Genomic DNA, 18,018 nt, shown 5'->3' with positions numbered 1-18,018 from the left:
AGTCAGGAGTGTCTGTCTGTGGAGTGCACTCCACAGAGCTTCCTGGTTCAGGGAAGACCTCCTGACTCTCCCTGGAGCTGGGCCCCAGTCTGTCTAGGCCTTTGCAAACGCGGGTCGATCGGGTGAGAGTCGCCATGTGGGCACCCTTTTCTTACGTGTTTAACTGTCTGGTCTGGCTGTTTCCCATGCCAACTGTGGGCAACCTCGGTTCACTGTTTGTACCACCTGTTGTGGGCTGGGTCATGTCGTTTGTGGGATTGTTAGGGGTGGCGTCGATCATGTATGAGCTTGTTGACTTGTTTGTACCCCCGGCGGTCATTCATATAGTAACATTTCTGTCTACAATACAGTCTGCATATTGGTTCATCTCCCTTCTGGTGTTATCATTTTTGTTGGGCCTGGTCATTGGCAAAACAGTCTCCTCCAGGTTACCAGTGATAGGACAAGAGGGAACGAAGTCATGTGGTGCCAGGGGAGGTTTCAGCTGGATATTAGGAAGAATTTCTTCACTGAAAGAGTAGTGAGGCATTGGACCAGGCTGCCCAGGGAGGTGATGCAATCATCAGCCCTGGAGGTGTTCAAAAAGCATGTAGATGTGGCACTTGGGAACATGGTTTAATGGTCATGGTAGTGTTGGGTGATGCTTGGACTTGATGATCTTCGATGTCTTTTCTAACATTAACAATTCTATGATTCTACGTTTCTATGACCTCTGCTTGTCACATCTGAATAGTTTGAGAAAATCTTACGTTATTGTAATAGAGAAATTTAATTTGTCGGCCTTATATTTTAAAACAGTTTTCTCAGAAGCAGAGGAGTTTTAAGAAGTAAAAGCAGCTTTTCATATTTAAAATGCCTTGTTTGTAGATACCTAAGCCAAGGCTCTATCAGCATTATATTTCAAACTCTGCAACTATCCCATCTTCAGACCTACTTTAATATAAAGTTTCTCTTAAGTTGATATAATCCTAAAATAATGATAGTAGTCAATATTAATGCTAAATAAAACAGTAACAGATCGTCTTGTACCTCTAACAAATAAAGATGGAAGATGGAGGTTTGTAATGTTTTAGCACAGATTATTTTTCTCCACTTACAGAACATGAATAAAACTATTTACGCTTTACACATTTTTAGATGTTTTTTATGTTTGCAAAATTTCTGCCAGAAAACAAGATTCTGGAGGCCAACAGTACATAAACAGGATCCTTGTTGGCCTCCAGAAAATTCTCCCAATGTCTCCTTCCTTCTTTGATTGATTTGAAAAATATTGATCTTATTTTTCACTATTCCCTAATAATCAAATTAGTAGCATTTATGTAAATGGAAAACTTTACTTGTCCCATAATAAATCAATATATGTCAAATGGCTGTTATGGCTGACTGCAGTCTTACTCTTCTACTTAATGTTTAAAAAAAAACCCTTAGTACCTCTCCAAAACTAAGTACACCATTTCTCATTTTGACTTTAAGAAGAATTTGATCTGGTCATAATTAAAACATAGCTGATGGGAAAGTGCCCATTTCAAAGTGCCCTTCTAAAATATTTTGCCAAGAAAGGTTGGACTGGGTGATCCTTGAAACCGCTTCCAACCTGGTATTCTATGATGCTACAAATATTAAATGTATCATATCTGCAATCAATATTTTTAAAATATTGCAGTCATATTAGTAATTTTCACAATACTAACAGCTTTAGTGAACATTTAGCTTGGTCCCCAGCTGAACTAACTAAATGTAGCATTGAATAGACAGGACAATTCACTATTTTCAATTTGTTGGCAGTATCCCAAACTGACCCAAAGAATATGAAGAAAGCAAACTTTTGTCCTCTTAGGAACTCATGCTGAAGAACTTCACTATGGTGGCTACTTCCATATGACCGTAAACTTTAGCCATTCGACATATATTGACACATATTCATACCATGCCATGCCCTTACAACCTGTGTTATCTTTTGGTTTGATCTGCCAAAACAACCTGGTCTTTTCGCTGAAAGGTGGAATGAGACAGACATCTACACAACAAGGTTCTTGCTCATCAGTATATGCAGCACAGTGCAGAAGAGTGGGTTAGACTCTAGGCCTCTGGGAAATTAGATGAGACATCACTTCACAGGCTCTCAAACAAAATCCTGCTGGTATGACTGACACACAATGATATTAGCACACTTTGAATCCTTTGGATGCAAAAAAGCAGTTAAACCTATGATAAGTGTTTCTGTTCCTTGCCTTCTTACAGCAGCTTCTTCTTCTAGTACCAGTCAGGTACCTACAGATATCTTCTATAGAGACACGGATGCGTATGTGCATAGATCTAGAATGTCCTTAAGGGAAAACACTCACTAGATGAACAGGACCCTCTGCTTCACCGGTCAGCTACGGCAGCTTCCTCTTGTCTTCTCCATGCTTGAGAAGAGGCTAAATGTCTAAAGAGAAGGTGCGTTGAAAAGATGGAATACATAGAGGCAAAGTCTCTGTTGGCCCAGACTGCTTGCTTAGCCTCTGAAGGTGGAGAATGTGTTCTTCAGATGGACAGTGCACAAGATAGTTGTTACGATGCAAACTTTGTCAACAAAATCTCTAGCATTTTGGTTGAGAAACTTTCTCGTGTTCCTAGAGCTTTCTATAATCATATCATTCCCTAATTGCTACTGAGAAAAGGTGCTTTGAGTTGCAAACTGATGAGAAGAACAATAATTAAGAGGGTATACCAAGTACATCTGCCTTAAGCAAAAGTAATTTGCAATACTGAATTAATGTATTCTTTTTCTATCATTGATATTTGGTGCCACATTTATTTCTGTTATTGTTTTGGGCATATTTATTTATTCTGACTGATTCTGTCTCCCCTGAGTGTGTTATTTCCCCAATCTCACTTACTTTTTTTTTTGCCTGAATAAATGCAAAAATCAATGTCCTGGGAGAATGCCTCTCTGTGATACCCTGCACAAAATCAAAAGGCATTTTTTTTATTGTTATTTACCAGCAGCTCATAAAATGCATACATAACTTTTGACAGAGCCAACCGTTTTCTGAGATGGAAATTGTTTTTAATTACTTTATTTTATTTTTAAAGTATTCTTTTCCTCCTAATTTTATCTGTTTCAAGGTGCTATTCCACTATTGTTTCAATAAGCTTTCTCATGATTCCAACAGATACAACTAGTATGAGGTCAATTTAATTTATTTGAGAGTATTATTATAGATATTACTTTACCTAAACACGTTTCCTGAAGATCTTCTCACTTCACAGATTGGCAAAGGCTATATTTAAAACAGAATTTAGGTACTGAAATGCAGACTATTGCAACATTTTTGGTATCCTACCACCTTCCCCCATTTCCCAAAGTGAGGCATGAGTTGAATTGAGTTCTTGGCAGTTGACTGAAAGCAGCTAAAAATGAGTGGAGAACCCTCCACTTTAAGCTAAGGGTATATGCATATTGCCTATGCCCCATGGCCCTCACAGGGCCTTACATGAGCATGAATTTAGACTGCAAAGTGATTACCTCTATTCTGGAGTCACATCTGGAAGCCCTTTGCTGAATGAGGCGCCTATACCAATAATTTCCTGAAAATAGAATCTGTAGGGAGTTTCTGATTCCATTACACCCAGCTACCCAGTGGTTAAAGCAGCTGCCTACTTTAACTACGTGGAAAGGTGTAGGTGATCTACACTTAACCACATCTCTCTGTGCCCCACTCAGAGCATACTCTTGCCTGTTCGGATAGTACACTAACCAGGAGAGTATAGTATATTTTGGGAAGAAGTTCCTAGTTGCCTTTAAAGTATTTTTATATAAGCTACTTACATATTCACTTGGAGCAAAGAGTAGGAGCTGGATTCCCCTTGTGAGTAATTTAATCACCAGGCATTCTCACTCTCTCTCTGGCCTAATGAATATTTCATATTTTATTCTGTGGAACAACATATTATGCAATCATTCAATTAAGCACTGTCTCATAATGCATATGCACAAGGTGTTATTCATGAATAACACCAATGAGGCTGAGAGGCTTGTTTTGTAAAATAAAAAATGTTGTTCATTATTAAGTACTACATCTTTATCGTTCTGCTGTTGAAAGTAGAGCTCAAATTTGGAAACAGAATATCAACCAGCCATTATTGAAAATATCACAAAACCTCAGTCAACTTCCATACCAGAATGAAGAGGTCTAGAGAGAGAGGGTTATGGTCTTCCTCCATCACCTGAGGCATCTTCATCTGTCTTTGAAGATACAGCCAACATCCAGGGGAGGGCAAACCAGAAATAGTCCAGAGAGCAGAAATACCAAATATCTGGGAATGGAAGAAATCACCTTGTAAATGGAAGAGGTAGGAATTGCAGAAATCAAAAATGAGTGAATAAAAAGAGAGCAAAGAACAAAGGAAATTTCATAGTTGAGAGACCAATGCCTTACTCATAGCCTTTTTTTTTTTTTTTTTTTTTCCTGGAATGAATAAAGAGAATTAAAAAAATTGATAGCACATCCTCATCCTCAGGAAAAAAAGCAAGAGGAAGGGAAGGAGAAGAGGAAGATCTCAAGAAGATAGCTTATCTGAGAAAATGGCTTGCTGTTTTTCAGGAACTTACTTAGCCTACTCTGCTTCCAAAGACCACAGGTAAAGGCTAGAGAGGCCTAAGAATAGGAGACACACTGTAAATTTGCCTTGACAAGTAGAAACAGAAAATTTTGAGAGCCTGAATTAAATGACTGTATTAGAAAGATTTTTTACTTTTACATAAAGCTTATAGATTTTTTCTTAAGTCACGTTTAGTGTTAACTGCAAAGTCATGGGTAACGTTTTAATAGAATTCTGAAATGGATTGAAATGTACTGGCATCTGTCACAAGTGGTCAAGCTAGAATGGGTAGAGGTAGCTGGAGATACCTGCTGAATCTCAAACACTCCCAGTGCTCATGGAGGTTCCTAAAGGCCACAAATATTGCTGGACACAAATGGCCATGGGTAGGTATCAAGCTCTTAGGTGTCTGCCATATGGTGGAGGAGAAAAATGTCAGGTTTGAGTTGTGCTGAGAAGCTATATCTGAGCTTACTTTGTAGTTAAGGGAGAGACAAGAGGAGAGGAGGCAGTGATGAGAACAATAAATGCTATCAATCTCTTTTAACTCTTTAGGTAAGGTAACATAAGAACATAAGTATCTGTTGCTAGTGACAGGGCTTTTAAAGAACACGAGCTTCCATTCCAGGAGCTCTTACACTTGAAGAGTGGTATATGTGTGTATGTCAACTTAAAGAAATACTATGTTTATGTGTTTTCCATAACTCCTCTGTTTAGGAGGTAATTAAGGCTTTCAACTTTCAAAAAGGTATGTTAATATGCAGTTCTGACCTTGTAGAAAATAAAAAAAAATAAATGTGACGGTATCATCAGTTAATTGCAACCATGAGTGTTTTTCATTCAGTACTGCCATGAGGAGACACAGTAGTCAAATGTTTAAAAACCCAGCTATGGTTACAAAGAGATATAAAAATATAATTTTAAAATCCGTTTTCTCTATGTTGTAGCTGTATTACTAAAATCTGGCATAAAATCAAGATCCCTGCTTTTTACATTTTCATTCCTGTATTACCCACTTTAAGACATACTAATTTGCTTTTTTGAGTTTTAAAGCTTTCTAATCTTTTGTTGTCCTCTTTCAAAAATAGTCTGTTATAAAAAGTTCATATTGATCCTATGCATTAATCCTTTATGAGAACTCCTATGTTGAGCTAGTTTGACCAAATTTCCTTTCCAAATCAAATTACTCAAGGTCAAAACTGCTACAGTTGAAGCCATTCTCTCCAAGTACCATATACAAAGCTAAACTTTCAAGACTTGTGAACTTGGACTAGAAGTGCTGTCATTTGACAAGCTCCCAAATCTTTGTGTATTTCAATTTTCACAAAAGTTATACGCTTCAGTAACAGAGAACTAAAAAACTCCACAAATTTCTAACATCAGTCATTTCCTGAAAGTTTTAGAGACAGCATTATCTTTTGAGATAGTATTGCAGTCCACATATGCCAAATTTGAAATATTATCAGGGTCCATGTAGAATCCATAAACACAACATTTCAGTGATTGTATTCAAGAATATCACAAGTTTTGCTGGACACTTCATAAGGTATGCTAATTATGGGCTTCAATTAGAGTACCTCAGAAAGAGACCAAAAAAGAGAAATCCACCCAGTGCGCCGAATCATTTTGTGAATTTTTGTAGCTATAGTTGTAGACATGGCATATAGGTGAGATTTAGTGCTAATCTTATGAAGTCAAAGGAGGCTTTTTTCCCCTCTGCATTGATCAGGATCTTTTTCTCTCATTAGTCATTAGTCAAGCCTCATATCATTTTGCATTGTATATCTGCTTGACATCACTATTTACTGAACGTTGTTACCTCAAGGAGATGCTGTTCACACTCATTGTGCAAAGAATATGGGCATCTAGGTAAGGCTGAAAAGTCCACAAGGTGACTAACAAGTAATTCAGCACTGTAGTTATACATACAAGTCTAATTTAAGAAATTTGATTTACATGAATTAATCTTTTAAGTTTAGTTAAGGCCCTTAAAACTCACATAGGCTGTGGGGCCTCTGTTTCACAATTATCTTTATAAAAATATTCTGCTTATACGAATAAAAAATTGTAAAACAGACATTCACAAAGAGTAATGATTAACGTCTCTTTTCAGTACTTGTATCTAAAACCAATAATGGTCTTTTCCTTTTACAAGAAGAGTTAATTTGCAATTAATGATTTAATACTAGACTTACTGTGTGTTTAATTTTAAATATTGTATTCCATCTTTTTAATGGAAATATTTTTCTTTAGCTTCTTTTAATGTGATTTTGTGCTATACAAGGTGAACAAATCAGTAGTTTTGATTGCTCCTTTGTTCACTTTTGCAGTAAACGCTTTTTTTTATTGCAGTGTTAAATCACACTAGAACTGAAAGGGTTTTTTATGCTTTTGGGGGAAAAAAAAAGTCCCTAGTCAGTATTTTAAATAAATTTAATTTCCAAATATCTTAGAAATAGTCTGAACGTTTGATCTTTCTTCGTTTGCTAGAACAGGAGAAACCTTTTCTCTTCGTATCTCATCCTACAACCACCACTACTTGAGGATAACATATTGTCTGTCTGTTTAATAGAAACATTCCTCGTGTGTTCTAACAAATCACATATATCTGAATTCTACATACAAAGCTGTTATTCCATTGAGAATTTGTAGTGACATTGATAAATGATGTCACCAGAACCCTTTACTTGAATTACAATCTTAATTATGTACACCTGGGTTCTTATTATTCCTTAGATTATTTCTGTCATAGCACTATCTCATCCTATTCATACTCTGATGCTAATTTGTCAGTAGCCTAGGCATTGCAGCTCAGAAAAGCCTGTCCACAGTGTTTAAATGACTGTAAATTTCTTCCTTGTTATTGGTGTTTTAAAGACAGAGTGTAGGAGTAAACAACAAATACATTTTTTTACATGAATCTGCTGCAGAGTTTACATAAAAAAATTTTGGATTTGCTGGATTTGCTTTTGTCTCCCTCAGAGTTTTCTTACTTAAGATTGTCTAACATTTCTGACTGCTTCTAGTTGTTCCATGTCTCTCAAGAAAAGAAGAGCAAAAAGGTTTGTTGACACATTTATTTTTGTGGGAGAGGAATTCCCATATGGCTGAAGGTAGGAAACTGTGTATGGTAAGCCAAAGAACAGGAAATACAACTATCTTCTAGTTCTCATTCTCTTGGCATTTTTTCTATGTTCACCTTGTGAACCTCACCAGGTTTACTATTGTCACAGGAAATATAGAGGACTCTGCTTTGAATGCATGTGTGGCCAATGGAATCCCTTTAAAAAATGTTCAATCAGGCTGCAGCTTGCTTTGCTCTGGAAGCCCCTTGAAGAGACAACAAAGTTGATTAAAAGCATAAAGAAAGCTTAGACTTTTAGGTTATCTTGCAACTGTTCATTATGTTTATTTAATTGAAGAATCTATGTCCTATCTTAGGTGGGCAATGCTCACAGTTGCCCACTTGAAAAAAATTCAGTAGTTTTGAACTTGATCTTTAGTCAGGTAGATATACTGATGACATGTCTTAGACTTGAAAAAGGAGTTGGAAGATTTGGTTCTTGTAACTATTTATTCCTCCTCCTTTTTTTTTTTTTTTTCTCCAAATCTTTCTCTTTTTTCTGTCCTTTGACAAAATCTGAATTGCATTCTCTAGAAAAGAAAGGTACATTTCTGTTTCCTTTGTGGTCAGACTGACCAGGACTCTTAACAGTTGCCTTAACACTTGTCTTCCTCCCCATCACAGCAATCCATAAAAGCCTGCAACAATAAGAATTAAAATGCTCTGAATTTTGGAGCATTCATTACTGGAATATCTGGAGAAGAACTTAGATATCAAAAGGAGTCTGGACAGAAACTTGGACTACCCTATCATAAGTATATCTCTTGGATCAAAGGTATTTTAAAGAAAGACTTACCTTTTTAGATTAGTCAAGATGGCTAGCATATTTATGGTAGTTATTTACTTGCATATGAACAACAACATACGCCCAAGCCTAAATTATAGAAATTATTAATTCTAGTTTCAACTCTATGCCACTTATATTATTTCTCTTGCCAGCTGCTATGTTAATCTTTACAGTTTCAGGTCTTTCTCATGAGATGCATAGGTCCAAATGAGCCTTCAGACTTTTCCCACACTGTTTCTTGAGGATGAAGGCTGTTCCAATGACTCTCCCTATCCCACACATATGTGACAATTTCCTTGAGAAAACAGTAATTCTTCCATTCCCTGGAGTGAATGTAACTTTTTACTGTTCCACAGCCTTTAAAATGCTAATTAGACTTTTATCAACCCATGGGTTGTAATTCTGAACTTTGGACATTTCTGAACAGTCTCAGCCTATGTTTCTAGTTATGACCTTCTGGAAACTGCCCAAGCTACCACAACAGTCAAGAATATGGAGAGCTGTAGGAAGGTAGATTCAAAAGCCAGTACTGTCAGATGAGAGAAAATCTAAGCCTGCCTTTACTTTGCTAACCCTTTAAACACATGAATCACTTTTCAATAATCTTTTACACACTTCTGATATGTTCACAAGGATCTGATTTTCAGAAGGTCTTGGCAGCCAAAGCTTTTTTCAATTTTATCCAGGCTTTGCATTGCATGTTAATTATTTTAAATAAACCAGAATGCACCAGTTTGCCATTCTGGTACCCCTTGCAATTTTCAGAGTGTATAACTGGCCTTTTTTTTCTGAGCAGCAGAAGATCCAAAGAGGTATTTTTCACATCTTACTTCATATATATGTGTATGCACACGCATGAAAATAGGTGTAGACTCTCTGTGTGCAGAGACTTTATTTTCTGTCATTCCAGGGTCTGAGGCAAGTTGTTGCCTAAAATTTGCAGCCCATTCTGAAGAATTTGAGCCAAATAACTAACAAGATGAAGCACAGATACTGTTATAAACCATTGGAGAGCTATGAAAAAGTGAGGTCTTTCTGGTTTACTAGTTTTACTTTGGTCTATCTGTGATCCTCAGTAAAAAAAAAAAGTGAGAAGCTAGAGGAAAAATTATTGCTCAAAACTTATACATGGCCAGACTCAGATGAGTCAGAGCTCAGTCCACCTAATGCTCCTTAAAAAGCAGTGAGCCAATAAACCTTAGTTAAATAGCTGGAATCCAGAAAATTAAAGCTCCATTGAATCATGAGTTTTATAGAATCTCAGTGGTAAAATGCATTTCCACACCTGGTAAAAATTCATGTACAAAGATAGCTCATACTCGAGAGAAGAGACAGGGGAACAGATCTCTGTGGCTGGGATCCAAATCTGTAATTTTCCTATTAATTTGTGTTTGTGGAGATGGAAGAAGTTCCTATGTAACTAGATAACCTGATGGGAAAAGTTCCACATTATTTTAAAACGAACTCTGTTGTTGGAGGATAATGCTTAGAGGCATTTCATATAGAATAAGTATGGCCTGGAAAAGAAGTAAACTGTCACAGGACTGCTTATTTAATTTGTTTAAATGAGAGACAAATTTCAAACTATTTTTTCCTCTCAAAAACTACAGAAATCCTCTATGAGTAGGGACAAACACCCTATTCAGCTTTTTTAAGGAGGCACTTGAACTTACGAGTGTTGTATGACTTGCTTTTCTTCTCTATTTATTGTCTGAGACATTCACTGATTTTTATTTTTAGCTCATTTGTAAGCCTATTTATAACAAGGATCCTAATGAAAATGTAGAACTGACCAATACTTTGCTGTGCATTCCTGAGATCACTTTGCTTGAAAAGGAAATTGTTTTTTTCCTTCATTTCTTCTTTCCCTGACCTTTGTTTCCTTCCTCCAACATACACTTCACCCATGTCCTCAGGTTAGACTCAACTCTTTCTCGGACACTAGATTTATGTTTCTTCCAAAGTACAATGGGTTCCTAATTTGATTGGTGTTTCTTTGGTGTTATAGTACTACAAAATCTAAATAATAGCAACAGCAGCTGAAAGGGAACAGTAATCTTGCATTGAAACACTTATGATCTGTTCTTGGACATGGGATGTACATAAATGCACTTTGGGTTAGATTCCAAGGTCTGTTACCCAAGTATAAATTAGATTTAACTCCACTGGATTTAAGAGAGCTCACACAGATACATATACTTGAATAAGAAAATCAGATTTTTTACATTTTGTCTCAAACAGTTTAATTCAAAACTTTACTGTGTTCACCACTAAGGGTTTGTTTTGGTTTTGTTTGTTTTTGTTGGTTTTTTTTTTTTTGGGTGTGGAAAATCAAAAGCTTGTATTTTTAATTATTTTCTTAACAAGCCCTATAGCATTATTAAAAACAAACAAACAAACAAACAAACAAAGAAAAAACAAACAAAAAACACAAACCCTCTATATTGCTTAATGTTTTAGAAGACAGACTGTCCAGTCTCTCTGAGATTCTCAAGTAAAACAGTACATAGAATATACTGGTCCGTGGCCCTTGCTCTGAGTATATGTGGGACATTGACTAACACACATAATCGGTCAAAGCTGAGCCACGCTCAGTCACACCAAGTAGCTGCTGCCTCTATAATCTTCTATTTGCACTTCACAGTGGGAAGAAAATGTTCCCATCATCCTTCCTGTTGCATTCAGGATGAAGGCATGGAAAATATACTGCAAGCAAATTTCACCCAAAAAAGGGGGAAAATGATGATTTGGAAAACTGGTTAACTAATTTCTTCATTCCTTAGACATTGTGTGTTTGCCAGTTTCTCCAATTATTTTGCAGAACACAACACTTCTTTTCTCCACATTCCTCCTCCTTCTCATGATGATTTCCCCACCCTTGTGAGACAAAAATCAGAGAGCCTATAATTAATCTTCTTTCCCAAAGTGTTTACATCTATGAGGTCTGGCTTTAATTATAGGCCATGAGAAGAACTAATTACACTGGCCAAAGACAGGATGGTGGAAGGGGGTGATGCTGTGAGAATCTGACAGGGCACATCTTAGCGTAATAGATATTCCCATAGCTACTTCTGTGTCACTTGAGAAAAGAGATCAAAGGACAAGCATGCAGCAGTTACTCCATGTTTATAAATGCCTCCAAAGATACCTCTGAAGGAATTAGTTTTCCTTGTGGGAGTAGTTCTTGTAGAGTGCAGAGCAAACAGATACCACTTCAACAATAAATGCGTAATGATAATGAGTTGAACAGTGACTCAAAGCTGAGCTATGCAAGCCTGAAGTGAGCATTACAAATGTGGGAGTCTAATTCTGAATCAAGGGACAAAGTACTTCACTGCTTTAAAGGTAAAAAAGCTGCTTATCTTTTCATCAGCTGAAGTTGGATCTAGCCACATCACTTCTGAAAAGTACTTATCCTCTGTGGAACTGGGTTAGTTTCTAACACATTCAATATCTCCAAAATATGCCCTCTTGCTTTAATAAACTTCCTGCTTAACATGGAAGACAGACTGAAACATTGACTTACAAATAAGCACTCTGCATTGAATGGAGCTACAGCTTGTTGAAGTTAAAGCACTTCAATATTTCAACCAATGTAACATTGTTTCTCTGATCCTTCTGTGTACTTAAATAAATTGACTGTGTGCTTTAAAATATCAGGTATGACATAGGAACAACATCTAAAGGGAAGGATGTGTATGAAAACTTTATTTTACTTACTAACTGGGACAATAACATTAAAAATGACAAGTGAAATGGGAACCATTCCAGGAAAAATACGTAATGTCTGAGCTTGTAGTGTAAAACCATCTTGAAGAAGGCATGAAAAAGCTGAATAGGTCAAGACCAGAAAAAAGCCCAGAACTTCTCTGGAGAATATGGCATTTGGCTATTGGATTGGTTTGGTTGGGTTTGGTTTGGTTTGGTGTTTTGTTGTTTTGTTGTTTGGGTTGGGGTTTTTTTGGTTTTTTTTTTTTGGTTTTTTTCTGGCTGAGAACTGTGGCAAAACACATCTGGCACAGATGTGGCATGGTATGGAGGTCCTGTCCAACAGCCACCAGCTATATCTTCCTCTGTTAAGCTGTATCTTCCTTCTTCTTTCCACCACCTCATCATCCCCTGTTCTCATATCCTGGGCTGCTTCATCCTCTGCTGTACTCCCAGTGTATTCTGCAGGTCCTCCTTAACTGGGGAATTTGTAGCAGGGATCTTTCTGATGCTTGGAAGACACTACATTGCCAGATATCATCATCAGTCATCCTCCCTGCTCTGCTGTGTGATTTTAAAAGTATCTGAAAGGAGTCTGATACAGTCAGTTAGCTGGGGTTCCAGTAGCAATGTTTCTCTGCTCATGTGCAGCCCTGTCTGGTTTAATAGATACTTTCTTCCTAGCTGTTTTTAATGTTGACTCTTGAAAAACAGTGGCTTTTTTATTGGGCAGTCTTTTCTCCTGAGTATAATCACTGTGGAAGCTATTTTGCTGTGCCATTCCACCCAAAGCATTGGATCACCTTAACTTCTAGGTATTTTGTGATACATCACTAAGTACTGCAAGGCTTTTAATGTTTATTTTCTTCAGTAAGATTTTGTTCCACTTGTGATTCATGACTCAATTTATGATACAGAATCAATCATCTTTCATTGTCCCAGATATGACAATTACATTATGACAATTAGGAACATTGTGCCTATCTGGTGAATGCTATTATCCTTGCCTTTCTTTGGGACCTGGTTTTGCTTTAATTGATTTAATTAGAAGGCCTAGCCTTTGGGAGATGTAGTTTGAGGTCAGCAGGATAGCCACATAATTTTATATGTTTCGAAGGGGTAGGTGAGTCAGAGGTTGTATGATGAAGTATACTGTGGTTTTTATACATAACATGAAAAAAGTTACATCATCAAAGTTCTTAGTCTGAAATCATTGGTTTGTCTGTTCGATTTTTTTTTTTAGTTTTGTTTTGTTTTTTTAAATACACCTAAGCTGCTCAGATTGCAGAAACTATTTTCAATTCTCTTAAATGCCTCCAAAAATTGCACTTTCTGGATGGTATACAAACTGTGTTGAAGAGCTGCTGTGTCAGCAATTTATGTTGCAGCTCACTCATTGTGACTTCCATGCACGCACAAAAGTAAACAGAGAAATTTGTGTTGGTTTATTGAGTGCTATGCAAGCCTTCATCCATCTGAAGTCATCATGCATCTGAAGTTACCTCCAATAAACATATTAAGCAACACATTTTCTAATGCTTGTCCAGGTCTTATCAACAATGAAAGCTGCAAGTAGTTGTACATTCAGGTTACTCCTTAACCTTGTGTAACAGATGAGAACCAAATTGCCATGAATGGCCTGTAAAAGACCCGGGGCAGTAAGAGGTGCAGACTCTGCAGCGGCAGAAAGGAACACGTGATACTGAGCTCAGGAGTGTCCGCTTTGGCTGTGGGCAAGTATTTCCCTTCTGCACTCTATGAAAGACTAAAAGAAGTTTTGTGGTCTGTGTAATGTAGAAGGTAAACATCTTTGGTTCTTATTCTCTATGAATTCCAGACTAGGGATTCTTAGCCTATGAATCCCAGATAATCTGTTTTCTCCCCTCCCCTCCATTGGATGAATGGAAGGAAGGAAGGAAGGAAGGGAAAGAAATGTTCAGAATGCCCCATAAGTTTCAAAAACCAATGAACAGACAAATCGACTAAAAGTTCTACGTAAGATTTCTCATAGAAACTGTTTGCAATTTGTATTTTAAAAGGAAAGATAGCAGTATATGACAGAACCAGGAATGATTTAATGATTTAAAATAATTTTCAGGTTGCCTTTCTTTAGCACTTAATTACTGTTCAACCTACTAGAGTGTCTTCAAGCTAATAAAAATAAGGAGGTTTTTGTTTTGAACTGGAAACAATGCTCTAAAATAGTGAACTCTAATGCCTCAACACTGAATTAGCTCTTTCATATTATATGATTGTTTAAATAAATTGTTTAGTGTCACCAAAATCTTTTTTGAACACATAACAGGGCATATCACCACGCACTCTTCACACAATCCGTTCAAGAACAATTGTTGTCTCATTGAAATGAAGAGTTACTCCAATAAAAATCCTAAGCAACTTGATCATATGATTTTTATGCAATATTAACAGGGTTGTCACAGCAGACAGTGTTGAAGACTACTTGAAAAATAAGTGTAAGAAATAAAACACCAATTATAGCAATTAATAGCTATGAAAAAAATGAAAATAATATCTGTATTCTGGCAAAACCCCAAAAGATTATGTAGCTAGTTCATTTTAAATGTCCACAGTATGTTTCACTCTAGCAGGTTCTAAACTGGTATAAAATGGCTCACTGGAATGCATACTGTATATGGGGTAGGAGAAAGACAGAACAGCTGCTTAATGCTCTACATTACTTCTGCAGAACATGGTTCTGGATAGGAAATGAAGAACACTTTTTTCTCTGTGGAAATATGTGGGGAATTTCAGAGGGCATAATATTTTAGCCATACTGATTTTGGGCCAGGTCATCAGCTTTAAGACCCTTGTTCTCATAAATGTGACATGAGATCTCTAAAATTACCACAGACAGCAAGGCTATGTCTTTCTTTGCAAGAAAACTATGTAAGCCACAGAGTTTTTGCAGATACGGGTTGAACCCAAGAATCTGGTGGGCTTGGAATAAAGGGTCCTAGAAAGCCTCAGTTTCACCCCCTCCCAGATCTATGATTTTTTTTTTTTTTTTTTTTGAAGATGCTGTTCAATCAAAATACCAACCTGACCTGCTGATGCTCAAGTCCTGAAAACACATGAGTTGTGAAAGAAGGGGTCACAGCACAAAGTCCCATCATGTGGTGCAGGAGCACTAAACAACAAAATCTATCAATTTGGTCAGAGTAAATAGCTTGTAGATGCATCTATGAATATTAAACTCACTTCAAACAGCAGGGAGCAGGCAAGTTACTGTTTGAAATAAGAATGTGTGCTTACAAATTGCCTACTGAAGAACTTTCCCCATCAGACTGCAGGTCAGCAGGTGATCTAACTTTTGCTTTAATGGCTCCTACAGCGTTGAGCTGGCTTTCTTGCAAAATCCCATTCATTTAATCTCAACCTGGTTTTGAAACACCACCCTAAGACCTTCCTGCCTATAAGGTCTTTGCAGAGTTACAACTGTGTACATATATTAGTTTATATTCTGCATTGTTTTTTTTTCTGTGAGGTTTTTGTGTTTGTTTGTTTGTTCTGTATTTATTTATTTATTTATTTTATTTGGGAGGAGGTCTTATTATTTCAGTAATTTACTTGTCTTAATTATATTTCATTTTATATTGGCCTTAGTACTCTGCCACTAAGAACTAAAGAAACAAAAGACTATTGTGCTTTACCTACCATTGCTTGATATCACACCATTTACTGAGCTTTCCAGAGAACCATGATAAAAAATAGTATACTGAGCCACTACAGTGCAATATCTAGTCCTACCAGTAGTCATGGCAACCTTGATGAAACATGTTTTAATATTATTGACCTAGAAGAAAAGCATTTTACTTCTCACCTGACCAGATAAATTGTGAGAGGACAGTTTTCTCAAGAAGGCATCTTCCCATTGGGAACAATTGAAATGAGACTAATACAAGGAAAATACATCAGCTTTACTTTAGAATATCTTCCTTTGTATGATTTATGGAAGTCCTACAGTATTTTATCACAGTTATTTTAAGCTAGATGATTTGTTTTAAGGTTCTTTGAGAAATGAGATTAATCATCTTCTTCCCAGAGTTCTCAATCTATAGGTATATTAAAAGTAAAATCTTTAATGCAAGTAGCCTACCACTGATTTATGCTAACCACTTTCTTGGGAAGTTCTGTTCTCATCTTCAGTGCTATCTTTATATATCACTACAGATTCTGCTAGCTTTCGATATGTTTTTTAATTTTTTTTTTAAAAGAACAAGTGAGATAAATACTGTGTTAACACATCAGTGTCTGTTAGTCAAACATTATCTGTTCTATGAGCCAGTCAACACTGAGAGTTTGTGTATGAGACCTTTTCTGTATGAGTATTTTGATAGATTCCTAGCTTAATCTTGTTACATTAATTAAAACAAATTAAAAAAAATTGCATGTACAGTCATGCAAAGGCTATATTTTGAAGGTGTTTGTGTGAAATATTTTAAGAAATGTTAAGAAATGTTGCCATTTTAAGAAAAATGGAGAAATAGAAACTCTTATAGCTAATATCAGGCCTTTTAACGTGATATGGATATTTTACAGATATTCTAAACTCCAGCTATTCTGCTGTGGTCTGAGTGGAAAAAGAATAAATTTATTATGAATATTAGGTATAAGATTATGGAAATGAAAATAATGCCTCTAATTCTAGTTATAAAACTTTGGAGAATTGTATTTTAGAGCCACAACTGAATACTATAGATAAAATGCTGAATATACTCAAGTCATTGAACATTTTGCTATTGATCATACAGTAAATATTTCACTGATATAATTTATATGGTGTACAAGGGAGGAGATAGAAAGAAGTGTCACTAGGGAGTGGCAATATTTTTCTTTGTTAATGAGATTATTATATGGTACCAGACATTTGTATTCTCTTTTCAAAAGAAATTAAAAGTTTTTAAAGTTTGTTAATAAATGGAGTATGGAATAACATAATTTATAGCTTTTAATTTTCAAGTATATCTGGGTTTTCATATAGGAGACTCAAGAAAGTTGACTCATCTTGAGAAATACAAACTTCCTCTCTCCAAAGATTCTTTATCTCTACCTGCAGAACTTTTACCTTAAATAAGAAGGAACATGTAGGCTAACAAGCACAGAACAATTTTCCAATGGTAAGACTCAATACACTGAAAACCTCTTTCAAGGGATGTTGCAGGAGACCCCTCGCTTGCATCATTTAAAAGGAATCTGGACAAAACTTCATATAACACCCTGTAAGGAGCAATAATGGATGAGTGGAGACTGTACTAGTTGATTTAACAATTGTTATCCACTTCTAGCATCTATGATTTTGCAGCAACTTTAATGGGACACAATAATGCAGAGCTTCTGAAATGGCTGAGTACCAATCCTACATCTTTTCATCTGGAACCACATTAAAAAGGTTTTGTTTAAATTATTGTCAGAAACCAGGGCTATGCACAGCAGATATATTACAGGTTTATGATCCACAGAAGTACTCTCTACCTCAAAGTATCAGTATTCCCATCATAAATTTTCAGGTCATGGTCTCTCTGAGTCCTTCTGTTAAAAAAGTTGCACAAGTTAACTGTAAATTTTTACTGTTACTAATACATCTTCATTGTTTTCTTTTGTATTTTGCTGATTTACTGTTTGGGGTTTGTTGGGTTTGTATTATGAACTACATTATGAACTATATTACACAAACTGCAAACCATAATTAAACTATATTTACTATGCTACTTTTAGATTGTTACTTTTTTTTTTTTTCTTTAATCATGTTTACAGAACAGTTTTAAGATGTGGACAGGCAGCTACAAGGGAC

This window comes from Merops nubicus, unplaced genomic scaffold (genome assembly GCF_000691845.1).
Source record: "Merops nubicus isolate BGI_N331 unplaced genomic scaffold, ASM69184v1 scaffold6798, whole genome shotgun sequence".
NCBI classification, from domain to species: Eukaryota; Metazoa; Chordata; class Aves; order Coraciiformes; family Meropidae; genus Merops; species Merops nubicus.
The sequence above is the reverse complement of the archived record's forward strand: the minus strand, read 5'-3'. Positions refer to the sequence as shown.